Raw genomic sequence first — 22,838 nt, forward strand, 5'->3', positions numbered from 1 at the left:
ATGGAGAAACGAATCCACAGTTATGTATATGTATATACATACCTGTGGATTTGTTTCTCCAATAATAATAATAATAATAATAATAATAATAATAATAATAATAATAATAATAATAATAATAATAATATAGTAGAAGGCAAGCAATATTACTCGAGAGGCAGAACAGAAAAGAAAGGGAAGGAAAGCAGAAATGATAAAAATCTGGACTAGAAACGAAGACGAAGGAAATGCTATCAAAGAGTATACACCTAAGGTAATACAGTACAACGGTCGTACAACGCATGCATAACTTTTCGATCTGCAAGTCTTATATACACATATAAGTATATAAAATCTACTTTATCTGAACTGCCTAAGTAATATATTTTTGGGGATGACCTCCACTGACATCTTTTGAAAATCTGAATATTAAGTTAAAATAAAAATGGTTCATTTCCCATTTATTGTTCCTTATTTTCATTAATAACCGGAATTTCAAAGGATTTCAGGGGAAATATATATATACAGTATATATATATATATATATATATATATATATATATATATATATATATATATATATATATATGTATGTATGTATGTATGTATGTATGTATGTATATGTATACATATATACAGACTATATATGTTATATATACATATTTATATATATAATATGTATATATATAAATATTACATATATATATATATATATATATATATATATATATATATATATATATATATATATAATAGGGATTTCCATTGAAATTTTATTAAATACGGATGTTAAATAATACGAAAACTTTCATTCTCACCTTTCGTATTCCAATTTCCATCAGGTCTTTCAGATCATAGATTGAAATCGTATCCCATAAAAAATATAAAAAATAAATCATTCAATCAATATACATATCTGTCAACTTCTATAAAATTATTGTAATTAACAAAACCATAAAGGAAACGAAACAATTATATAACAGTTTCGTATATCATTAAATCTGGCAACTTTTCTTACATAAAATATGAAATTGCATTCACATTAACTTTCGAAGTAATAAAATGAACTCTACAATGCTACATAACGGAATATGTACTGCAATAAAATACAAGTGTTTATACACTGATTACGAGCGTATGATGGTGGCATTTAAAAAAGGAATAAAATACATATGAATGCAAAAGAATGACTCTGATGGCATGAACATTTTCTATGTATGTGGAACCCATACAGAGAAAATATTCGTGCCATCAGTCCTTTTACATTCATATGCATTTTATTCCTTTTTTTAATGCTATCATCATACGTTAGTAATCAGTGTACAAACACTTATTCATACATGTATTTCATTATTGTACCTAGTACGTAAAAGATGAAATTAGAAAAATGTGAAGTACAGTAGTAACAATTATTCCAATAATATTTACGTGAAAAGCATCGGGTGTAAAAAGACCTTCAGCTGACGGCACAAGTCATATTCCACTCTATGTATGGGAATACCCATTTAGCAAATAATAATTAGAGCAGCTGCCTGTAACTACCGTTTCAGTTATGGCAGACGGAAATCACCCATGTTAAAGCCAGGCGAAAGAAACCAAACTAAATTTCATTTTTGAGAAAGAAAACTCACTCACACTCGATGAATTCCATATTTTCAGAAATAACGCTATTAGCGTCCGCTAAGCCCAATTAGTTCTCAAAAGCTTCCAGTTCGGAACGCACGATATGAAGATAAAAGAGGAATTACAGACACCGCTGTCCGAGAGCAATTAGGATGTCTCTCTTACACTGGCAGGAATATGTTGGAGAGGCACGAGCCGTTCAAATTGAGCCTGGTACCAGCGCCCACATAAATACCTGAATATTTCGGAAGCAAATAAAATGTTTCAAATATCCAAAAGGATCCAATACGTTCTCCTTTCCTCTTATAAATAACCTTTGTCTGTTGGTCCAGAGTGATTTTTCAAATCCATGTCAACCTGTACGTGCAAATGACTTCTAAATCTGTACTGGCAGATGACTTTTCTTAATTATTTGTACTAACTTTAACCCGACACACGTATACAAACTTTTACAAAATTATGCAAACATATAACAAACCTGCGGACAAAATCCATACAAATAGAAACTAATGTGTGCAGTATGTGTATATATACACAGTATATACAGGGTATATGTATATGACAACTTGAAATTTGCCTGAATATCGGTTCTACCTCTCTGAGGGTGGGAGAACATTTCATCGAAGCACTGGCTGTGTGACCTTGAATATTACATGCTAGTTATCAGAAGTAATGGTGACATGACTTCGCAGTTATGTGTCAGTACCAGCTGAATCAAAATTGTTACCATTGCTGAAGCCCACACATGACTGGGGGCACTGCAACCTGGCTCACCCTACAGGATATCCAAGTACTTGCTTAACTTATATTTAAATGCGTACTTGTTGCTTTACGATGGTTGAGATGCAGTGAAGCAGACAGTGTCTAAAGTTTGAGACTGTGAGGGCAACGATGATGTACGAGATATCTCGACTAGATTATGACTTAGCAGAGGTTGAGCATGCAGTACCTGACCGTGGCCCTTGTAGGATTAGCCTATTGGGGACGTGAAAGCCCATCGAATAAGATGTTGGGGGGGGGGGCGTATCAGCAAATCTGGAGCCCTGTTCTCTGGATTCTGAAGCTGTTCATAACGTTCAAGCCTACGATCGTTGCTATGGTTTTATCGCCTTCTGTCAAGTACTTTTGGGAAAGGCATAAAGGTCTCAATGTTTTTTCTTGTTTTATTTTGTGAAGTTCCGTAGCACCCCTCAAGTCGATCTATTCGGCCATAGACGGGAGGGGGAATATACAGGTGAGAAAAACTAGTCTAAAGAATGTAACATGTAACATACGCTGGGGTTTGATATCTAGTTTAAAATATTCTCAGCAAGCCAAGTAGATAATAGCTGACTGATTAACTTAGAGTTATTTCTTGTCACAACTACATACACACACACACACACACACACACACACACATACAGAGAGAGAGAGAGAGAGAGAGAGAGAGAGAGAGAGAGAGAGAGAGAGAGAGAGATTCTCCTCACCCCCGTCCCTCACCCACTACATAACCCTTCATTTTTAGTTTTCTGCAAAAGAAAACTACTGTGCCGGCTTTGTCTGTTCGTCCGCACTTTTGCTGTCCGCCTTCGGGTCTTAAAAACTACTGAGGCTAGAGGGCTGTATACAGGTATGTTGATCATCCACCCTCCAATCATCAAACATACCAACTTACTACCCTCTAGCCTCAGTAGCTTTTATTTTACTTAAGGTTAAAGTTAGTCATAATCGTGTGTCTGGCGTCGGTAGTTTTTATTTTACTTAGGTTAAAATTAGTCATAATCGTGTGTCTGGCAACGCTACAGGACAGGCCACCACCAGGCCGTGGCTGAAAGCTTCTTGGGCTTGGCTCATATAGAAAACTTATTTTTTTACTAGCTACTATAACAACCAACCGGGATTCTTAAAAGGAGAAGTGGGACACGGAATGGGAGAGCAGATAGAAACGCATTCAGTGGTATTCTTCTTAATCCTAATCCTTTCTTTTCTGTGGCGCCCACTTAACTCTCAATAAAAGACAATAGAAAAGATAGGAGAAGGATCTAAAAAAAAAGAAAAGTGCAAAGAACTTTCTCCTTGGGATACAAAGAACGACTTCTCTTCCAAAGATTATCGGTGGTGACGACGGCAACTTAATTTCAATAGTCATTTTGGTTGAAATGCACAATAATTTCTACAATAACTACTACTACTACTACTACTACTACTACTACTACTACTACTACTACTACTACTACTACTACTACTGCTGCTGCTGCTGCTGCTACTACGAGTACTACGTAGTGCGTGAGGTGTTTTGTGAAACAACAGAGCAGAATGTGCTATGAATAAATTACGCGAGAAAACATCCAACTACCACATACAGAGTTAATTCAACTCAGTAATCGACGCGTAAGAATAATGTGCTAAATAACACAGCCATACACGCAAGCACAACACACGATGACGGCTGCATTTGAGACGAATCAATCGAGCGAGAACGAGCAAGGTCTAGAGAACCTTGAGAACGAGAGCAGACACAAGTCACGAACAGTTGGCCGGACAAGATACCACGGATTTGACCCATAAGCACCAATGTATAAATGAACGGTCCAAGAGAGTTGACGTCACAGGGGAATTCAGTCGTGACGGTGTGCAGATATTTCTAAAATGGGCAAATCCCTGTCCCTGATGATGATGAAGATTATGTCGTCACAGGATCCAAGACCAAGGAAAAATAAAAGAGGACAACCCATCAGAAAAACATTAAATTATGGAGCAGATATTAACATTTCCTACAAGATAGAAATTATTCTGCGTGGGTTTGCGTAAGCGTGCGCACATTTATAAATTATCTGTGTGCTTGCGTATGTGTGATAGTAGAGTAAGAATTACACAAGTCAATTACACGTTTTACCTTCAAATACTGAAAACAGCCTACTGTAATCACGAAAAAATACGTGAAGGAAGTTTGTGGTAAAAGCGGTACATTTGATATTCATTCAATAGAGAGAGAGAGAGAGAGAGGAGAGAGAGAGAGAGAGAGGATGAGAGAGAGAGAGAGAGAGGGGGGGACGTTGCACAGCTCCTTAATTGAAAAATTCCGGTAAAATACCATAATAGCAAGAATTTCGTGAGTTAGTGTCTGCATATTTTATATAGCAGACTGATTAAATCAGTACAGTTGGTAATCCACAACTCAAAACTAGGAGTAGGCGTTAGAACTAAAAAGATTTTTCAGTTTACAAATGAACAGAATAAAATGCCTTCTCAAAGGTAACAACGGAATAATTATTAACAAAACAGCTGCATCATCGAAATTAACTCAAGAGCAAGTGGACTCACGATAAAAAAACAGGTCTTGGTGTCAAGAAAGAAAATAAATACATTCAATTACCTCAGATAACTAAAAAAGGGAGTTTCCTCGTACAAAAAGAAAAGAAAAAAAATGCTCCATACACAGATGGGCAAATCTTACAAGCAGAGCCAGCGAGGGAGCACTTGCTAGGCCCGCAATACCGTCCTTCTAAGGCAATGTGATCCTTTCAAGGCATGCCACTGTTTACCTTGTGGTACTGACACTCGTGAATGATTGAATTTCCATATCGTCAAATGCAAGAACAGCACGCACAAACAATAAGGATGGCATGTGTCTTGGAAACACTCGACCGTAACGGAATGGAATATAGAATTTAGGCCAAAGGTATAGCGCTGGACCTATGAGATCATTCAGCGCTGAAAGGGAAATTGAGAGTAGAAAGGTTTGAAAGGTGTAACAGGGGAAAACCTCGCAGTTGCACTGTGAAACAATTGTTAGGAAAAGGTGGATAGCAAGATGGAAGAAAGACAATATGAATGGAGGTACAATAAACGGAATGAAAGGGATTGCAGCTAGGGGACGAAGGGACACTGCAGAGAAACCTTAAGTAATGCCTACAGTGCACCGCGTGAGGTGCACTGACGGCACAATTAACGAACCTTCCTTAAACATCAAAGAAAAAGAAAATCAATAAAAGCACAGTGCCCTAAAAATGAGTCAAATTCTGAATAGTTCATACGTCACAATATTGAGAGAGAGAGAGAGAGAGAGAGAGAGAGAGAGTAACTGATAGTGTATCTAAGTTCAAGCACGTGTGCTGAATGAACCCTCCTTACGCTGGGAGTGGACTAACGTAAAAACAGCAACTTTCTACAGTATCATTTCTCGGTAAAGCCCTCAGCATTAGGTGGCTAAAATAACAGTACCAGTCACTGGCCATCTTTTCCTAGTTCCATTCTCTTAATCCTTTCATCCTTAAAATGCCCACTTTACACGGGTAGTGATGAAGCAAATCTTGTACACTTCCTAACAATGATTTTTTTTTTCCTTAACATCCGACGTCTTTCAGCATCATCCGGAAAGTGATGGAACTTGCCGTTGGCAAACAAGTCACTAAATAGTTTGGGGAACAGAGGCAGCTTTTACCGAACTGGCCCCTCTCCAAAGATCACGGGTTAGAATGATACTTCGCGATGTACATTGTAAGGGCGCCTATCAATGAATAATTAAATGTGCTATTTGAAATATACACAGGCACACGTGCACACGGAGAAGGAACGTTAGGCTCATTCAATGCTTGGATTGATTACCCATTGGGTAGGGCATGAGCCTTTGATACCTCATCCCAATGTCAACGCCTTGAAATGGAACCACCCCTCTAAGGGGAAAGAGCGCGCGCGTGTGTGTTTATATGTATGTGTCTGTATGTGCATTTAGTATATACTGCCTATATATATATATATATATATATATATATATATATATATATATATATATATATATATATATATATATATATATATATATATATATATCTAAAAGGAGTTGACGTACCCACTCTATTAATCTTTACATATTTCCATCTTTTAGCACGTACACAGACCGCTCTTGCGTTACAATGATTCGGACAAAAAGCGAAAACACACCCATATTATGCTGTAATTAATTTGAAAGGCATCTAACTTCTTTAATGAGAACTATTATCGCACTTATGATTCACCTTCGATAGGCTATATGTAAGCAGAAGCAGAAACACAGGCAAGGCAAAGATGGGTTTTACCAATTCTGCTCTGCCATATGAACAATGAACTGCTACATGAACTTTCGAGAACAGTATCAACAATGACGACGGAAGTGATGACGGAACTGGATTCTGGTCTAAGTTAGCCAGTTACAGCAAAGTTAATATTCCCACACTCTTCTAAAGCATATAAATTAATCATTAACATAACTTCGCACGTAGTTCCCCCACTTCTACAACAAATTTCCCATCTCCGTTAATTTCGCCGCACAGCGTTTGCCCTGAGCCACCTCCCCTCGTCAATCTAGTTACTCAAAAGTTGCCTTCATCATCACTTTTCCCTTCAACGCCCAGCTCAGGACGATGTAATGGGAGTACACAGACAATTCAGCAACCTCATTTTCATGTTTCTTCTCGCATTAGGCATTTACTTATTTATTTATGGCGGGTACAAATCTTCAGGACTACATTCATTTATTAAAAAAGAAGGGTATAGCTGAAAAGGTCACTATACCCTACGAAAAATAAAAAAACGCCAATTTCACAATTTCTCTCGCCTACCTCATTACAGAAATATCTGAATTAAAAACTGGCAGCTATTATTCAATAAATCCCTTTACTTTACGTCAAAAATAAGATACGTGTCCTATCCCCAATGACAACAACATGTACAGTAAACAATGTTACGCCTGTATAGTACTTACATAATATTCATAAGGATGTTTTGCATTTTCTTGTTCAAAATTGTGAATTCAATTGCAAGTGACAAGGGGAATGACATTTCACCGGCCAAAATTTTTCCATCAATTGAATTATAGCAGAGAAACATAAGACCAAGAACGTGCTTGTCGCTTACTGCATGTGCCATGAACAATTTACTACTTTATTTTTTACGCCAAAAGGTTTAACTGTATTCCTAAAGTTCCCATTACCCATACCAGGTATGCAAAGGAAGATTTACATTTCATTGAAAAAAATTAATCTTTACATAATCAATATTTATTGAGAGAATCCATGTCCTTTTTGATAAAGTCAAGGGTAACACCATACGATATCACCCCCCCAAAATAAGCATTTACAATTGCAAGTAAATGTATCTTGCTTGCAATACACTCTCACCCTAGAACCTTTCTAACAAGCTTTCGACAACATAACACCGTCCGTAGCAAATGGACTTTGCTCGCTTATGTAATTCCCCTTTTACCCCCATCAACTTTTCATCGTCCACCGAAGCGAACCGCACCTCTATTCCCTAATTCCAACCAGCCAGCCAGCCAGGCCAATTCAGTGGTCCCCATCTGAAACCTCTGGGTCTCGTTCTCGGAAAGACATTCAAGGCCTAAACATCGAGTGAATTCCATAGAAACTGCCTAGGCAGGAATTAATCGGAACTCCTCACATTAAACTAGACACTGCTTCAAGACTTACACACCCACTTCCGATGGAAATTTAAAACCATGCAGAATAAGTACTAAGAAGGGTTTCATATAAAATCTATTTGTTTTTCATTCCCGTACGTACTATGGAGAAAGGTTATAAGGCTTCCAAATTTGTGATACAACATGACACAGAGAACTCACGATGTATCTTTGGTGACAGTTATGTCTACCGATTCAGATTTTCATTCGAGCGCCAAATGATATGACGGTTTCTATACCCAGTCTACAAAATGGAATACCGTTAACAGTTTACACTCCCAATGCCGAAAGCAGGTTCAACTTTGCATTCAACTTTGCATTCACTGGCAATTTTGCATGACGGTTATAATTTCCCAATTATTAACCAAAAAAAGTAGTAACCATGACCCAGGCCATCGATTTTCGGAACAGTGAAGTCCAACAGGCTTTAGGCACCACAATACTCAAATCCACTTTCTGGTTAAAACAGGTCAAAATCACCTACTGTACACTGACCCCATCCAAAGCTCCAAAAGCGGAGCTCACAATTTACTTTATGTCCCAACTACGGCAGACTACAAAGTCAGTTTCTGTGTAATGAACACCTCAAGTTTTTTCCGCGTTCTTTCTCTTGACCATTACAGCTGACAGTTAAATGTCTGGCTCCTCGGCACTGGCTGACGCAAAGCCATACAGTGCGTCAAGTCACACAGTGCAGAGACACAAGCCCTCCAGAGACAAGACGATTCTCTTTCCATTACGCGAGACGAACACTTGACTATAATACAGAGCATTTAATACATTTATTTCATCAGCCCTCACAGGGATGCACTTGAGACAGTGAAGTCGCCATCTACCTGGGATACGCTTTTATAATCTTATCTCGCGGCTGTCTTCTTGCATTCATGAGTCACTTCGGGCCTTGTAAATGTATGTATGTATGTCTACGAAAACTGGCAGTAGTAACATTCTTTTTCTCTCGTGATTTTCATACCATTTGATGACCTATTTGAAATCGATTTCCTCAACTTCTCGAGATGCAAAACAAATATATTTTATTGTTTATTTCTATACCAATTTCCTGTGACTTCTCTCGAGTTCAGGCGATATGCAATTTCATGCTAGAAGCAGCACCTGCCATTACAGCTCATCCTGATCCTTTCCCCTGGGAAGGCAGGCAAGCATAACTGGCAGGGGATAAGTTAACCGACGTCATTAAGCATAATTAAAATCCTCCCGGTGGCGTCCGCAATGTTATACAGTTTCCATTATTCCATTCGCACCGGCCTGCAACGAAAAGGCCAAATCTAATTCCTGACCACCTATCCACGAGCGATTTCACGTCGGTATTCCCAGAGAGAGTGAACGTACAGAATTTGTTCACTTTTCATAATATCACCATTAAAATTAACCAACAGTTTCATGTGAAGATATTTCAAAACCTATATAGAAAGCGTTCGAGAGCCAGCATAGCTCCATTGTCATTCTCTTCATAGGCAGCATTATTTTACAATATTGTTCCAGATGACATTCTCTATCTATGAGTTGACACGATGTCTCTAGCAACATTTTTCCCGAAAAAATCAAGATCACTTGAAAGTCTCGAACTATACAGACTCAGAACGTTCAAATTCCCAATAGTACAAAAGAAAACCTATATTAGCACTTAAACTTAATTACTCCTTTTAACTCCAATATTCGAGCTCTTTCAAAGTGTGATCTACTAAAGCTTATTGCAGGGATATACGCAAATGCCGAAATTCTAATAAATTCCACATGATTGCATTTAATCCGTGATACTGTTGTCACCTCAACCCCAATACAAAAAAATCCAACCCGTTAAACGTGGTGGATTATAAGCATATATTTGCGCTGGGACATGAAAATCACGTTTGGTTGGGAGACAAAAGAGCACAGGATGTAGAATTCTTCAATAAAATTATGCGTCATACTGCAGAAAAAGGATGGTGTCAACTTACGTGTGGGTGATTCTGTCATATGGATATGAAACATTAACAATCAATAACAAGATGAAAACGACTAAAGTAGTACTGTACAAATGCAAATGAGGAGAGTTGTCAGTGCGTCATGGAAGGAGAAAGCAGCAATTGACAGATTTCATAAAAAAATGGACACAAATCAAAATATTGTAAACAATCACCCGTAAACAACTTAAATTTAAGGGACATGTTCAGCAGAGATAAACTGAAGATTATATATTTGGCATGAAAATTTTTGAGGAACGGGAAGAGGACGGCAGAATAAGAGGTACATGGATGGAATACAGAGTGAAAGGGAGAACGAAAACTGATTCTGAAGGCAAAGATTAGAATAGCGTAAAAGTACATAATAGCCAATGTCCTGGAAAGAAAGCGCATTGCAGGAACAGTACACCCACGAATTCTTACTAAAAAGCTTAACTGGAAAGAGAGATACGAAAGCTTGACACACTGCAAACATAAATCCGACACACCATTATGAAACCTTAAAAGCTTTCTTAAAATGAATCCTGCTCCCCTTAATGGACATGCTTGTTCCTTGAACAGTCGCTTTTGCATTTTGCTGGCTTTTCTAGTGTGAGAAAACTCGGTCCTTTATCCAACCACCTTCAAGGAAGAGGCAAATGCACTTTTCTTAAATACATTATTCAATCAGTTACAATTCTGTATGCTTCTGGTGTTCATACAAGCATACACAGTGTAGATGTATACATGCATAGATCAGTCAGCATCATTTACAAGTTGAGCTCTTCTTACACTTTTTTGTCAAACATCATAATAAAGTTTAGCGAAAAAATAAATCCTCGAGGCAAACATGAACTAATAATCACAAGTACAATTTTCACCAAGGCTGATCACAAACGATTATTAATACCGGAAAATCTCTCTCTCTCTCTCTCTCTCTCTCTCTCTCTCTCTCTCTCTCTCTCTCTCTCTCTCTCTCTCTCTCTCTCTCTGTAATGAGCTAGGAAGGTCCGGCGGCATCCCGTACCGTCTCTATTAGCGGCTCCCACACTCACCCCAGTAGGAAAGGTCACACCTGTTTGCATAATCAAAGGACTCTCGGATGAGACCATGTCCATGTATTCTAGGATGGTCACACACACACACACACACAGTATATGGGAAAAGAAGTTGCCGATCCTGTCTCTTCATAAATTTTACAGTGATTTTACTAATCGCTTCGATACATTATGCATGTGTATACACACACAGACGCATATATGTACACACACACACACACACACACACACACACACACACACACACACACACACACATATATATATATATATATATATATATATATATATATATATATATATATATATATATATATATACTACCAGACCACCCATATATATCACAGTTTACCTTTCCTACTTGTGGCATTGTTGACACCCACATGATTTAACAAGCAGTGTTTGACAATCAGCATATTAGATATTCGTCAACACTGGCAACCTAAGTATCAGATATTCAACAACAATATACAGCATTACGTCGTTGTGACGCTCATCTCTTTCAGTCTCTTCCATATTCACTTGTCGATTCAGAGACCTTTATTATCTCCTCTACCAATCCCATTATTTAGAATTCCCTCAGTTCCTGTTTTTCCTTGTTCATTAAGCCCTTCCCTTTTTTTGCGATAACCTGTCGCTTCTTTCAAAACAGCATCAAACTTTAAACGTCAATCTGTAGTTTGGGCCTTTTTAAGGTATATTTGTCGCCCCCCCCCCTCAGTTGAACACCAAATAAAATTCCAGCGAGCTAGTTCTTTTATTAATTTTTTTTTCTGTGAGAGAAGAAAAATAAAAATATATTTACTAGAAGGATATAGATAACAGTCTTCTTCAGCTCACAAGTAATTTACAAAATCTAACTTGCCTTAACATTGTAAAAATAATTTTAGTTAATTTCTATGAATCACAGTCATAAACAAACAGAATGCGATTCCATATACTTCAATCATCTAACACACATACATATGAATACACATAAAGAGAAGCAGACAGACTAGCAAAACAAAGAATCTTCTGAACGCCTGTCTTCCTTGCCTCCACGATTTTACCTGCAATGCAGCTTGTCTAAACATCAATTTATCAGCATGTAAGTCTCGCTACCCGCTATAAAGTCACTATCTACATCTAAACACAGACCCTACCAGTGGGGAGGTGTGCGTGCCAGTCAGTCCATCAGAAAGCATAACAAATAAATTAGCATTCGACAAAATGTGCAAAAAATATGTACTCTCTCTCTCTCTCTCTCTCTCTCTCTCTCTCTCTCTCTCTCTCTCTCTCTCTCTCTCTCAGCAAATACAGTTAAGAAACTGACGATTGCGGGGTCTCATACAGTAATTGCATAGACCCAATAACGTAGACGGTACCCAATATCTGTGCTAGATCTGCATGAACTGGGTTATGCAATCAACCTGAAATATCCAAGAGCTGCATAAAACTTAAATGCATACCCCGTCTTAGCAAGGCTGTCACACTAGCAGAACAGGGGAAGGGTCAGCATACAAATCACACTGATTCGTCACCTTTATATTTGGTATATCACACTTCTGGGGATTCATACAGGACAGGAATTTCCTCAGTTGGGAAAACGGACGTCGGGAGGGATTTAAGAGATAATAAATAAGGTCTACGACCGAAATCCACTAGCGATCTGGGACGTGATTAACAATATATGACCTTAAGAGTTACATATCAGGATAAACAGGGTTGCAATTATATAAATCTCACAGCTGAGAATAAGTGAGAAGAGCGGAATGGTTGGTAATCTGAGCTCTCTCTCTCTCTCTCTCTCTCTCTCTCTCTCTCTCTCTCTCTCTCTCACACACACACATTTTCTCTGACCTTCTGCGTGTCTGAGCGAAAGAAGCCCCTTAAGTACCACTAACACAACACCCCCGCCAATCCTCTTCCTCATGTCCTCCTCTTTCTCTTCTCTTATATTTTTTCTTCTTCTTCTCCTCCTTCTTCCCAAACCCAAACGTCAGTCCCTGGTGTCGGTTTCCTATCTCCGGATGACCGTCTTTCCTCAGCGGGAGCAGCCAGCCTCTCTTCTTCACCCTTGTCACCCTCATCACCATCGAGGGTTCCCCAGATACTTTCAAAAGCGATTCGACAACAATTTTCTCATAAGGATCGGTTACGTGGTATGGTAAGTTTTATACAAATATACAAAATACCAAAGTAAGTCTATACATGGCCAAACAAGCGAAAAACATTGGCGACGAAATTCCATTACGCCTATTATACATTACGTCGACCAGCCCAATTTGCTTTCGTTCTTTGGATTCATAAGTAAACAATAACAACAACAAAAACAACAACAAAATAATAATAATAATAATAATAATAATAATAATAATAATAATAATAATAATAATAAGTATGATTTTTAACAATAATGCCTTCATCAATAATATAATCGCCACTTAACCTCCCATAATATGTAAAACCAATAACCATAAACATGGTGAAAGGAAATCACAAAAAAACAAAGCTAATATCAAGAAAGCCCTACACATCACTGTCAGTTATGCCAGTGCAAAACTAAAGAGGGCCAAAACTAGAAGAATGACTAAATATAGGAGAAGCGAGAAAACTTGGAAGAAAAACAGCCACAGCGGATAAAATGCTGAAATTCAAATGGCATTCAAGCAGACGTTCTCGGATTACTTCACCTGAGAGTGACGTCATACTGTGAGTATTGACTGCTGACGTCAGAGAGCTGCATAAAGTGGTATTATTCATTTCACTATGGCCAACACAAGACGAAAATGGATAGTGGGAGGCACGTGAGAAAAGAACGTCGAGGAGCAGGAGGAGGAGGAGGAGGAATCTTCAAGGTACTTCAGTTATGTTATCAATAAAAACACAATCAGAAATAGCCCAAAATAATCTCAATACAAATGAGTAAACAAAAACCCAAGTTACTTGACAAATATCATCATCAGTTACAAAATTACATAATAGGTCCTAAACTAAGCCATAAACACGCCATGATATTAACAATTGAAGAAAAAAAAAGAGTATTACATCAAAGAGATGAAACAAAACATACTCTAAAGATGCTCACTCGAGTTGAAGAGGTTTGCTCTCGAACTCCCGAGCGGCAAGTTTACGCCCAAGGAAGGAGAACAGCAGATAGACAGATCGCCAAAGTTGGTCAAGGGCGGAAAGGACGAGTGCCATCTTGAAAACATGGCTTATCGCTAACCATCAAACGACGATCCTACTTGCAAGAAGTTGCGTACGTTCAAGAACCAGTGCATGAGAGAGAGAGAGAGAGAGAGAGAGAGAGAGAGAGAGACCGTTGTAAGTGACAAGGACAGTACTGACATAAGAGAAGAGGGGCTACCAGTGAGTTGCTACAGCTTTAAAATACTCTCAACTGAGAAAGGTACAACTTGCCATGCTACTCAAACGGTATTGCAACAAGGAACAGAATATGTTGCAAAGTATGGATCAGAACGAGTCGCATAACGAGCATAAAGTTGATAGGTATCCAACCGAAGAGTAAGCACAATCAACAGGCAACCTCATTTCAAATTCAAGTTTAATCACCGATAAATGAAAGCTACAGCCCCCAATTTTTGCCTAAAAAAATAAAATGTACAAATGAATGCTTTTGCTTTAACCAATCGATCACGCAAATAACCGTCGAATCAGGCAATCGAACCAGGGTTACTCGCTCAATACAATGTAATATCCAAGTGTACACGAAAAAATTGACACAGTACTTCATCCTCAACAGCTCATCCTCTGGTGGTAGTGAGTATTGCACGTATAGTGACCATCAGTCCGAATGACCACTATGCAAGCTCTCATGATGTCCACCAATGTCCCATACGAGATATTTTCTTTACCAGTCCATGAAAGTCTGGTAGTGTCCTTCTGGAAATTCCTCTATGTGAAAAGTCATCTCAAAAGTTACAGGAACTGAATTTTATGCTGCCATGTCACAATCTCATTTAGGTTTTCATCATGTAGCTGTTGTTCACTGATCTCTATTTATTACTGTTCTGTGTGGTTCATTTTACGACAATCCTCTTCCTTTTTCTTTTGCCCTTTTCACAGGTGGTATTCCTATTCTGTTGAAGTTTTAGTCATGCCTTTATATTGTTTAATATGAAAGGGTACAAGTTATATATTTAAATATGTAATAATAATAATCCATAAAGTACTGAAGGTAAGTAAAAAGGGAAAATATTATTTTGAAACATTCAAATTCAAACCTGTAACACATTTTCGCTGTATCAATCATGCTGAAAATACTGTAATACCTGAACGAAAGACAATCTTTAAATTACACAGCTAGCTTGAGATGAAATAAAATGTAGATGAAATAACTTTCCTAAAGAAATTATGCACGTCTCTCTCTCTCTCTCTCTCTCTGTTATGCACACATACACGAGCAAACACACATCAATAAATTCAACCTAAGGATTGCTGTGTGTTGATTGCCAGATGTGGCAGCGGCAGCAACTGCACAGACCTGCAGTAACAGAGCCACCTCTGGCACACAGTGCTGGGCCAGCAAATGTTACAGACAGAAACAGGATCACAAAAGAACAGAGGATCACATTCCACAAGTAAGTGATATATTTTCATTCAGGAAAATCTTTATACGTGTGTTGAACAACCTCAAACAAGTAAACATGTGTTAGATCACAGTCAACTACACCCCTTATTTTTGAGCTATTAATGAATTTTGTAATAAGCACTTTATTAAAGCCTATTTGACATTAAATTCATATAGCCTAATAAATTAGCATGCAGGGTTACTGTCAGTCCATATAACCATGGTTAATTCTGACAATTTTCCCTACTACTAGTACTACAATGTACATAGTATCATGAGGCCTAGCCCTAGGCCTGCTGCAGTTTTAAGTGTTAATGAAGAGTTATAATGTTATTTATCATGTTATCAGTAAAGTTCTCAAACCTCCTTGGCTGCAGAGGACTCAGCTGAATTTGATTCCTCAATTTAACCATTATCATTTTTACCCTAAAGGATACTTCATATTCATATTACATTACAGCTTTAAAAGTAAACTTCATCAACTAGCTAGCCTACATGTAAACTTTACCAATTAGCTAGTCTACTAGGGTTGGTCATCAAATAACTAAGGGTAGCCTACCATAGCGTAACCTTAACTTAGCAAAGGTAGCATAACTTGGCATAATCTTCAGGAATGCTGATTTTTCTCTCTGTCCCTCTCCACAGACTATGAAATACAGCTCAAGTCTTGGCTAGCTATGAAAGTCTAAGTTATTCTTACAGGCTAGCCTAACTTAGACTGTACAATGTAAATAAGTATTTTGAATTATAGGTCAGTATGACTGCGACATGTTACATAGCTTTATATATGTACCTCCTGGTAATAACTGCACTTGAAGCTGTACAAACAGCTTCTCTGTCACGGTTCAAATGCTCTGATCTGGTTCTGTACGGTATGTAGAGTGTGCTCTCTCCTAAATCACAAATGTATCAAAATGAATTAGTGCAGATTGTAATTACATTTATACTGTAATTAATAAATAGTTTCTCTTATAAGATCTTAAAAATGTCCAGCAGGTCAGCGCAGGGAGCTTGTTGTTAAAAATATGTGACATGTGAGATTCAGGACTGATTTTTGTCAATTTTGTGTTTAAGATTTCCTGACAAGAACAAAGAGCGAGACCGCTACCTTACTTGGGTTAGAAACTGCAGAAGGGATAAAGAGCCAAACGATGGATCCCGCATATGTAGCAAGCATTTTCTCCCAAAGTACATTTTCAAACCTCCTGGTATGCATAAGCTCAAGTTTCTGCAGCAGACTTTGAAGTCCAGAATATGTTAAGAGGCAACAACGTGGCTACCAATGCAGATTTAGTCTAATAAGAAGTAACCAGTAGGGGCAAGCCGGCACATACATCAGTACTGGCAACGGCAAGATTTATGCAGCCCTGCGAACTACAATATTAATTGTATCCCTATTAATAGTATCAGGTACAGTAAATTTTAAAATCATATAAAATGACTGTACAGGCTACTGGATATTGGCTGTTAGGCATCAGGCTATTAAGCCTAGGCTATTAATAATACTATTATGCCTATGGATGAAGCTTATATGGGATGACAGCGTTGGAGATGACAATTATTTTAGTATACTGTTGCCAAATCTTACTGCCTGTCAGTTTGACCCGTGAATAAAAAACGATAATAAATAGTTCTGCCTCTAGAGAGTAAAACTAAATTTATGGTGGAAAGAAAGGCACATAACGTCGGCATATTGGTCAACTTTATTGCTCAAGTGTATAAAAGCTACAACAGACAGAATAAATATTTCTGTTTCTATATATAGTACACACTGTTCTTTGTAAATGCTGCAAAGGCCATTTACTAATCTTTAAAGACTGCTGAGTAAATTGCCTGTCAATGCTGCATGATCATAATGTTGTAACGTTGCCATATCTGCAAAAATTATGGCTTAACTGTAGAAAAAATATACCAGCAAAATAAAATATTTTCATTTCTGCATACAGTACATAATGTATTTAGTAAATGGTGCATAAATCATCGACAGTCTTGAAGGAAAGCCGAGAAAACACGTTTTAAAATGCACACGGTTTCACATTAGATTGCATGAGTTGCATCATTGTTTACAAAAGAATCAACACATAGCAATGGCGCCAGGCAGTGCACGTCACAAACTGGTTGGCTATCATACGCTGCCCAATCTCTCCCTCCATATCTATGAGATGAGTAACCGCAGTCATTTTGTGATGATAGCTCGGTATCCTGAATGTGAGGCATTTATGGATTCGAGAAAAAGCATTCTATTGTAATGTAGAGATGGGAATAACTACAATTCCCTATTCTGGGTCCTTCAGATGGAAGTTATTTTCATATCGATAGGGGTTATCAAATTCCTACGAAAGGCTGGTCTTCTCTATATATATAATATAAATAATTTTCGTTATGCTTACGGTGCTCTACTGTATACTTACTGTACATGTTATACGATGTTGTAATCCCATTGCGCTGATGTATTTACTGGTGCATGAATTTTTGTCACTTACACGCGTCTGACATTTTAACGTTCACAATTATTATTATTATTATTATTATTATTGTTATTATTATTATTCAGAGCATGAAACCTATTAGGGCAGTAATGCACTGCACCTTCGCTTGAACTTGTGAAGATCCATTTGCACGACATCCTCTGGGAGGCTGTTCCACAGTCCAACGGTGTGAGGAATAAAGGACCTCTGGTACTGAGAAGTTCGACAGCGAGGCACATTTACACATGTTGGTGCTGCTGTTCGGTGAATCTGGTTGCTCTCGGCAGACTCTCGACAGATAAGGGGGATCAGGGATCAATTGTGAATGTGAAAGATCTCTGTTGAAGTACAACTTATGAAAAAGTGACAAACAAGAGACCATCCGTCGATGGTCAGAGTCATAACTACTACTATTGGGAAACAGAAACCTACCACCACGAACCACTCTCTCTAAAAGAGATAAATCTCTGGCAGAAGCAGACATCCACACCGGAGAACAGTATTCTAGTAAAGGAAGGACAAATGACCTAAACCGGCTGCATTGATTTTATCATTATTATAAATATATGAAGCTTTACGAACAATTCCTAACTTTCGTGCGGCATTTGCTGAAACTTTCACTAGATGTTTCTCAAAAGTTAGGTGGGAGTCAAAGGTCACGCCTAGAATAGTTAAAGCTTCAGACTCATTCAGCAAAGTTACATCCACCTGAAGGGGAGGATGGGGTGGGAAATCTGTACGGGATCTGCTAATCAATAGGTCCATGTCCCGACTGAGGCTGAGGGCAGTTTCATTTGTCAAAAGTGGAGACTTAACTACACCCACAAGTGTTGCATCACCGGCATACTGAACAATCTTGTTTTCCAGGCCAACAACCATGTCATTTGTATACACTAAAAATAACAGTGGACCAACAACACTGCCTTGTGGAACTCCAGACACAATAGGTCTTGGTTCACTAAAGATCCCGTCCACAGCAATATTGTTTAATATGACATTCACTAGACTCTGGAAATAACTCACGCCAAAGGTGAATTGTAATTGATAAATGCTTCGTCCCCGATAGGATTCGAACCGTTGCCTGGTTTAAAAACAAAGACAGACAGTGACTTTGACCACAAGGCTAGAAAGCCGGTAATCGAAGTCACTGGCAGCGGTTCGAATCTTGCCAGGGACGAAGCGCCATCAAGTCTCCTTGGGTGTAAGTTATTCCCAGGGCAGAGTGAATTCGATATTAAACGATATTTGTGATATAAAATTTGTAGAAGGGCTATATGAATGGTGTGCCTGAAAAGTTTCAAAGACTTCTTCATCAAGAAAAAGCACTACTGACAACGTGGTAGTTTAAACGAATGTTTATTTCGTAATGTGCAACACAACAATCAAACAAACAAACAGCTGCAGTTTGGAATACAATACTCCGTAATACACACTTGTGCACAAAACCATCTCGTTGGTCTTCGGCACCGCATGGCAACATTAAAATAAGGATGAGAAGAAACACTTTAGATTAGAAAACAAAGCACACACTGCCCTGACCTTATGACCCGATGCTATGACCTACCACTTTCCTTCCTGCCCCACCTTTGAGAGAGAGAGAGAGAGAGAGAGAGAATTTTCTTACGTCACACTGCGGGATCAGTGGTACCTAGATATATGAGCTCAGTCACCACACTGAATGGGGAGGGGTCAAGGATGAAATGTTGGAACCATGAAACCACTATACTTAAAAGTGGAAGCGGCAGAAAAACACACACACACACACACACACACACACACACACACACACACATATATATATATATATATATATATATATATATATATATATATATATATATATATATATATATATATATATATATATACATATACTAGATATATATGTGTGTGTGTATCTGTGTGCATGTATGTGCACAGTTAACATGCACTTGTGTCTGTATTTATAAAGGGCAAATTGATATCCTACTTTTTTTTAATGAAACAATGCCGCATCACGATATGGCGACTACTTTCGATCTATTTTGCTGAGGGATGAGGTCGATTCTCAGTAGTGAAGTAATATTCGGGATGTGAAGATTATGAGCGCTTGTTTCCAAAACAAGAGCTTCCCCTGTCAGGGATCGAATCGATATGAAAAAAAAAAATCAGAAGTCACTCACGGTCATACAGTTGCTGGATGAACCCCTGTACGGTAAAAATTCCCAGTAAGCAGTCTCAAACACCTGCACAGATGGCAGCAGCAAATCCCTCTCGCACACAAAAACCATTTACGCTTCCTTCTAAGACCTCTTCATCCAAAGAAATCAACCTTTTCTGGGTCATCATTGCTTCTTCCCCCTGACACTTCTAAAGTAATACTCTCTATTCCCCAACCTACAATCAGCCATTCTTTCCACAGGGCCTAACCACCTCAAAATGTGATCCATCCTTTCACCTACGGTAACTTCTTTTCTTATCACTTCCACATATCTACACATTTCTCACCCTACAAGGTTTTTTTTTACCACTTCCACATACCTACACATCTCTCACCTGCGACTTTTCCTTACGTCGCTCATGTCCCCCAAACAGTTTATCTCACATGCTTTAAAATTTGTTTATGTCTAGCCTATTAAACATCCACACTTTACTTCCAGAAATGACAACTGATTCAACAATCACCTCCTACAGTCACACCTTTGGCTGCTTAATATTTTCCACATACCCACTACCTTACTTGCTTCACTTACTCTGTTACTCCCTCCCTCTCCCACCCTACCATCATCAGTTACAGTTATTCTCCAGTACTTGTACGAATCATCCTCTTCCTTTCTTCCTTCCTTCATTAATATTAACATTCATTCTTCGTCTCCCTGGTTTCGATTTACCCTTGATACCTTCCTTTTGCTCACACGTAGTTTCAACTTTTTCTTCTTGCAACTATTTTACTAGTTCCTGCAGTTTCTAATTATTATCCCCATTCAGCACTGTGTCGCCTGCAAACATCAGCTATTGCATCATCCATTAACAAATACACACACACACAAACACACACACATATAATATATATATATATATATATATATATATATATATATATATATATATATATATATATATATATATATATATATATATATTTGTGCACCTGCTGACCAAAGTTGCGTATATGTATATACCCCATGTTCAGCCGAATGTGGTAAGCTGCAGGCAGTACAGAAAAGGTTATAGGAGCACATAACCTCACCTTAAATAGATTTGTTGAGTCTCAAATTTCGACTCCTTATGAAACCACTTTTAGTGAAGAAACGCGTCTAAATTATATCTAGATACATAAAAATGGGTGGATGTATGCATGTACGTGTGTGTGTTCCAGCATAACTCTGAAATGCATGGAGCAATTTCAACCAAACTTGGCATACATATGACTAACTATCTGGAAAAGAATACTGTGGGGGCTAAGACATCACTAGCACCAAAAGGGGTAGGGGTGGGAAGGGCTTTCCTGGAATGGGGCTGGTTCTGCCCATAGACGTTGTAACTAAATAAACTCTATGGATTTACCATATCTCACTTCAGTATACATATGACTTACAATCTATAAAAGAATATTGTGGGGGTAAAACATCACTGGCACCAAAGGGGGGTGCGGGTAGGAAGGGGGTGGCATGTAAAAATAACCGAAAATGACAGATATTAATGTCTAATCCATAGTTTTTGAGGTCACTGAGAAGAATAGTGACACCCCCGATGCCCTTCAAGTCCAAGTTCAGCCTGTAAAAGTATACCTTAGTTTAACCAGACCACTGAGCTGATTAACAGCTCTCCTAGGGCTGGCCCGAGGGATTAGACTTATTTTACATGGCTAAGAACCAATTGGTTACCTAGAAATAGCACCTACAGCTTATTGTGGAATCTGAACCACATTATACAGTGAAATTAATTTCTGTCACCAGAAATAAATTACTTTAATTATTCACTGGCTGGCCGAAGACTCGAACTCGGGCCTAGCAGAGTGCTAGCCGACAACTCTACCGACTCGTCCAACGAGGAACAGAAGGGGGGGCGGGGTGAGAAGAGGTGAAAAATAAAATGTAAAAAATGACAGATATTAGCATCTAACCCACAGTTTTCCCGATTGCTGGGATGGATAGCGACACTCCCAATGCCCTCCAAGTCCAAGTTTGGCATCAATAGGAAAGGATGGTGAGAAGGGGTGAAATATAAAATGTCAAAAATGTTGGGCAATGTAATTGAAGCAACTATCTTAGCAGGAAAGGGAGAGAGTGTACAGAGAGGTGTGTGTGTGTGTGTGTGTGTCAGAGTTGAGAGAGAGAGAGAGAGAGAGAGAGAGAGAGAGAGAGAGAGAGAGAGAGAGAGAGAGATAGAGAGAGTCATTCAGATTTTCCCAGGCAGCACCGGGTTGGTCAGTTAGTACTATGTATATGTATGTGTGTTATATATATATATATATATATATATATATATATATATATATATATATATATATATATATATATATATATATATATATATATGTTACAGTAAGATTGTGAAACCAGGATTTCACGAAATCCCGGAAATTTTCAGGGAAATCGTGAAATCACGAATTCACTTAGGAACATCTGATCCCCGAGGGGCTACAGTAGTACTAAACACAGCAAAACTGTGATTCATCTACACTGATTTTCCGTGTTTAGTACTAGCCCCTCAGGAATCAAATGTGTTTCGCCGTGTACAGTATTGGCCCCTCGGGATCAAATGTTTCTAAGTG

At 38.2% G+C, this 22,838-nt stretch overlaps 1 protein-coding gene across 13 annotated transcripts in view; it reads right to left on the reverse strand.

Moving 5' to 3' along the window:
* The window catches only part of Snrk (SNF related kinase), a 424,230-nt gene that overhangs the window by 186,109 nt on the left and 215,283 nt on the right, over positions 1 to 22,838 (reverse strand). The gene's annotated exons all lie outside the window — the stretch shown is intronic.

This window comes from Macrobrachium rosenbergii, chromosome 4 (genome assembly GCF_040412425.1).
Source record: "Macrobrachium rosenbergii isolate ZJJX-2024 chromosome 4, ASM4041242v1, whole genome shotgun sequence".
In the NCBI taxonomy this organism is placed as follows: domain Eukaryota; kingdom Metazoa; phylum Arthropoda; class Malacostraca; order Decapoda; family Palaemonidae; genus Macrobrachium; species Macrobrachium rosenbergii.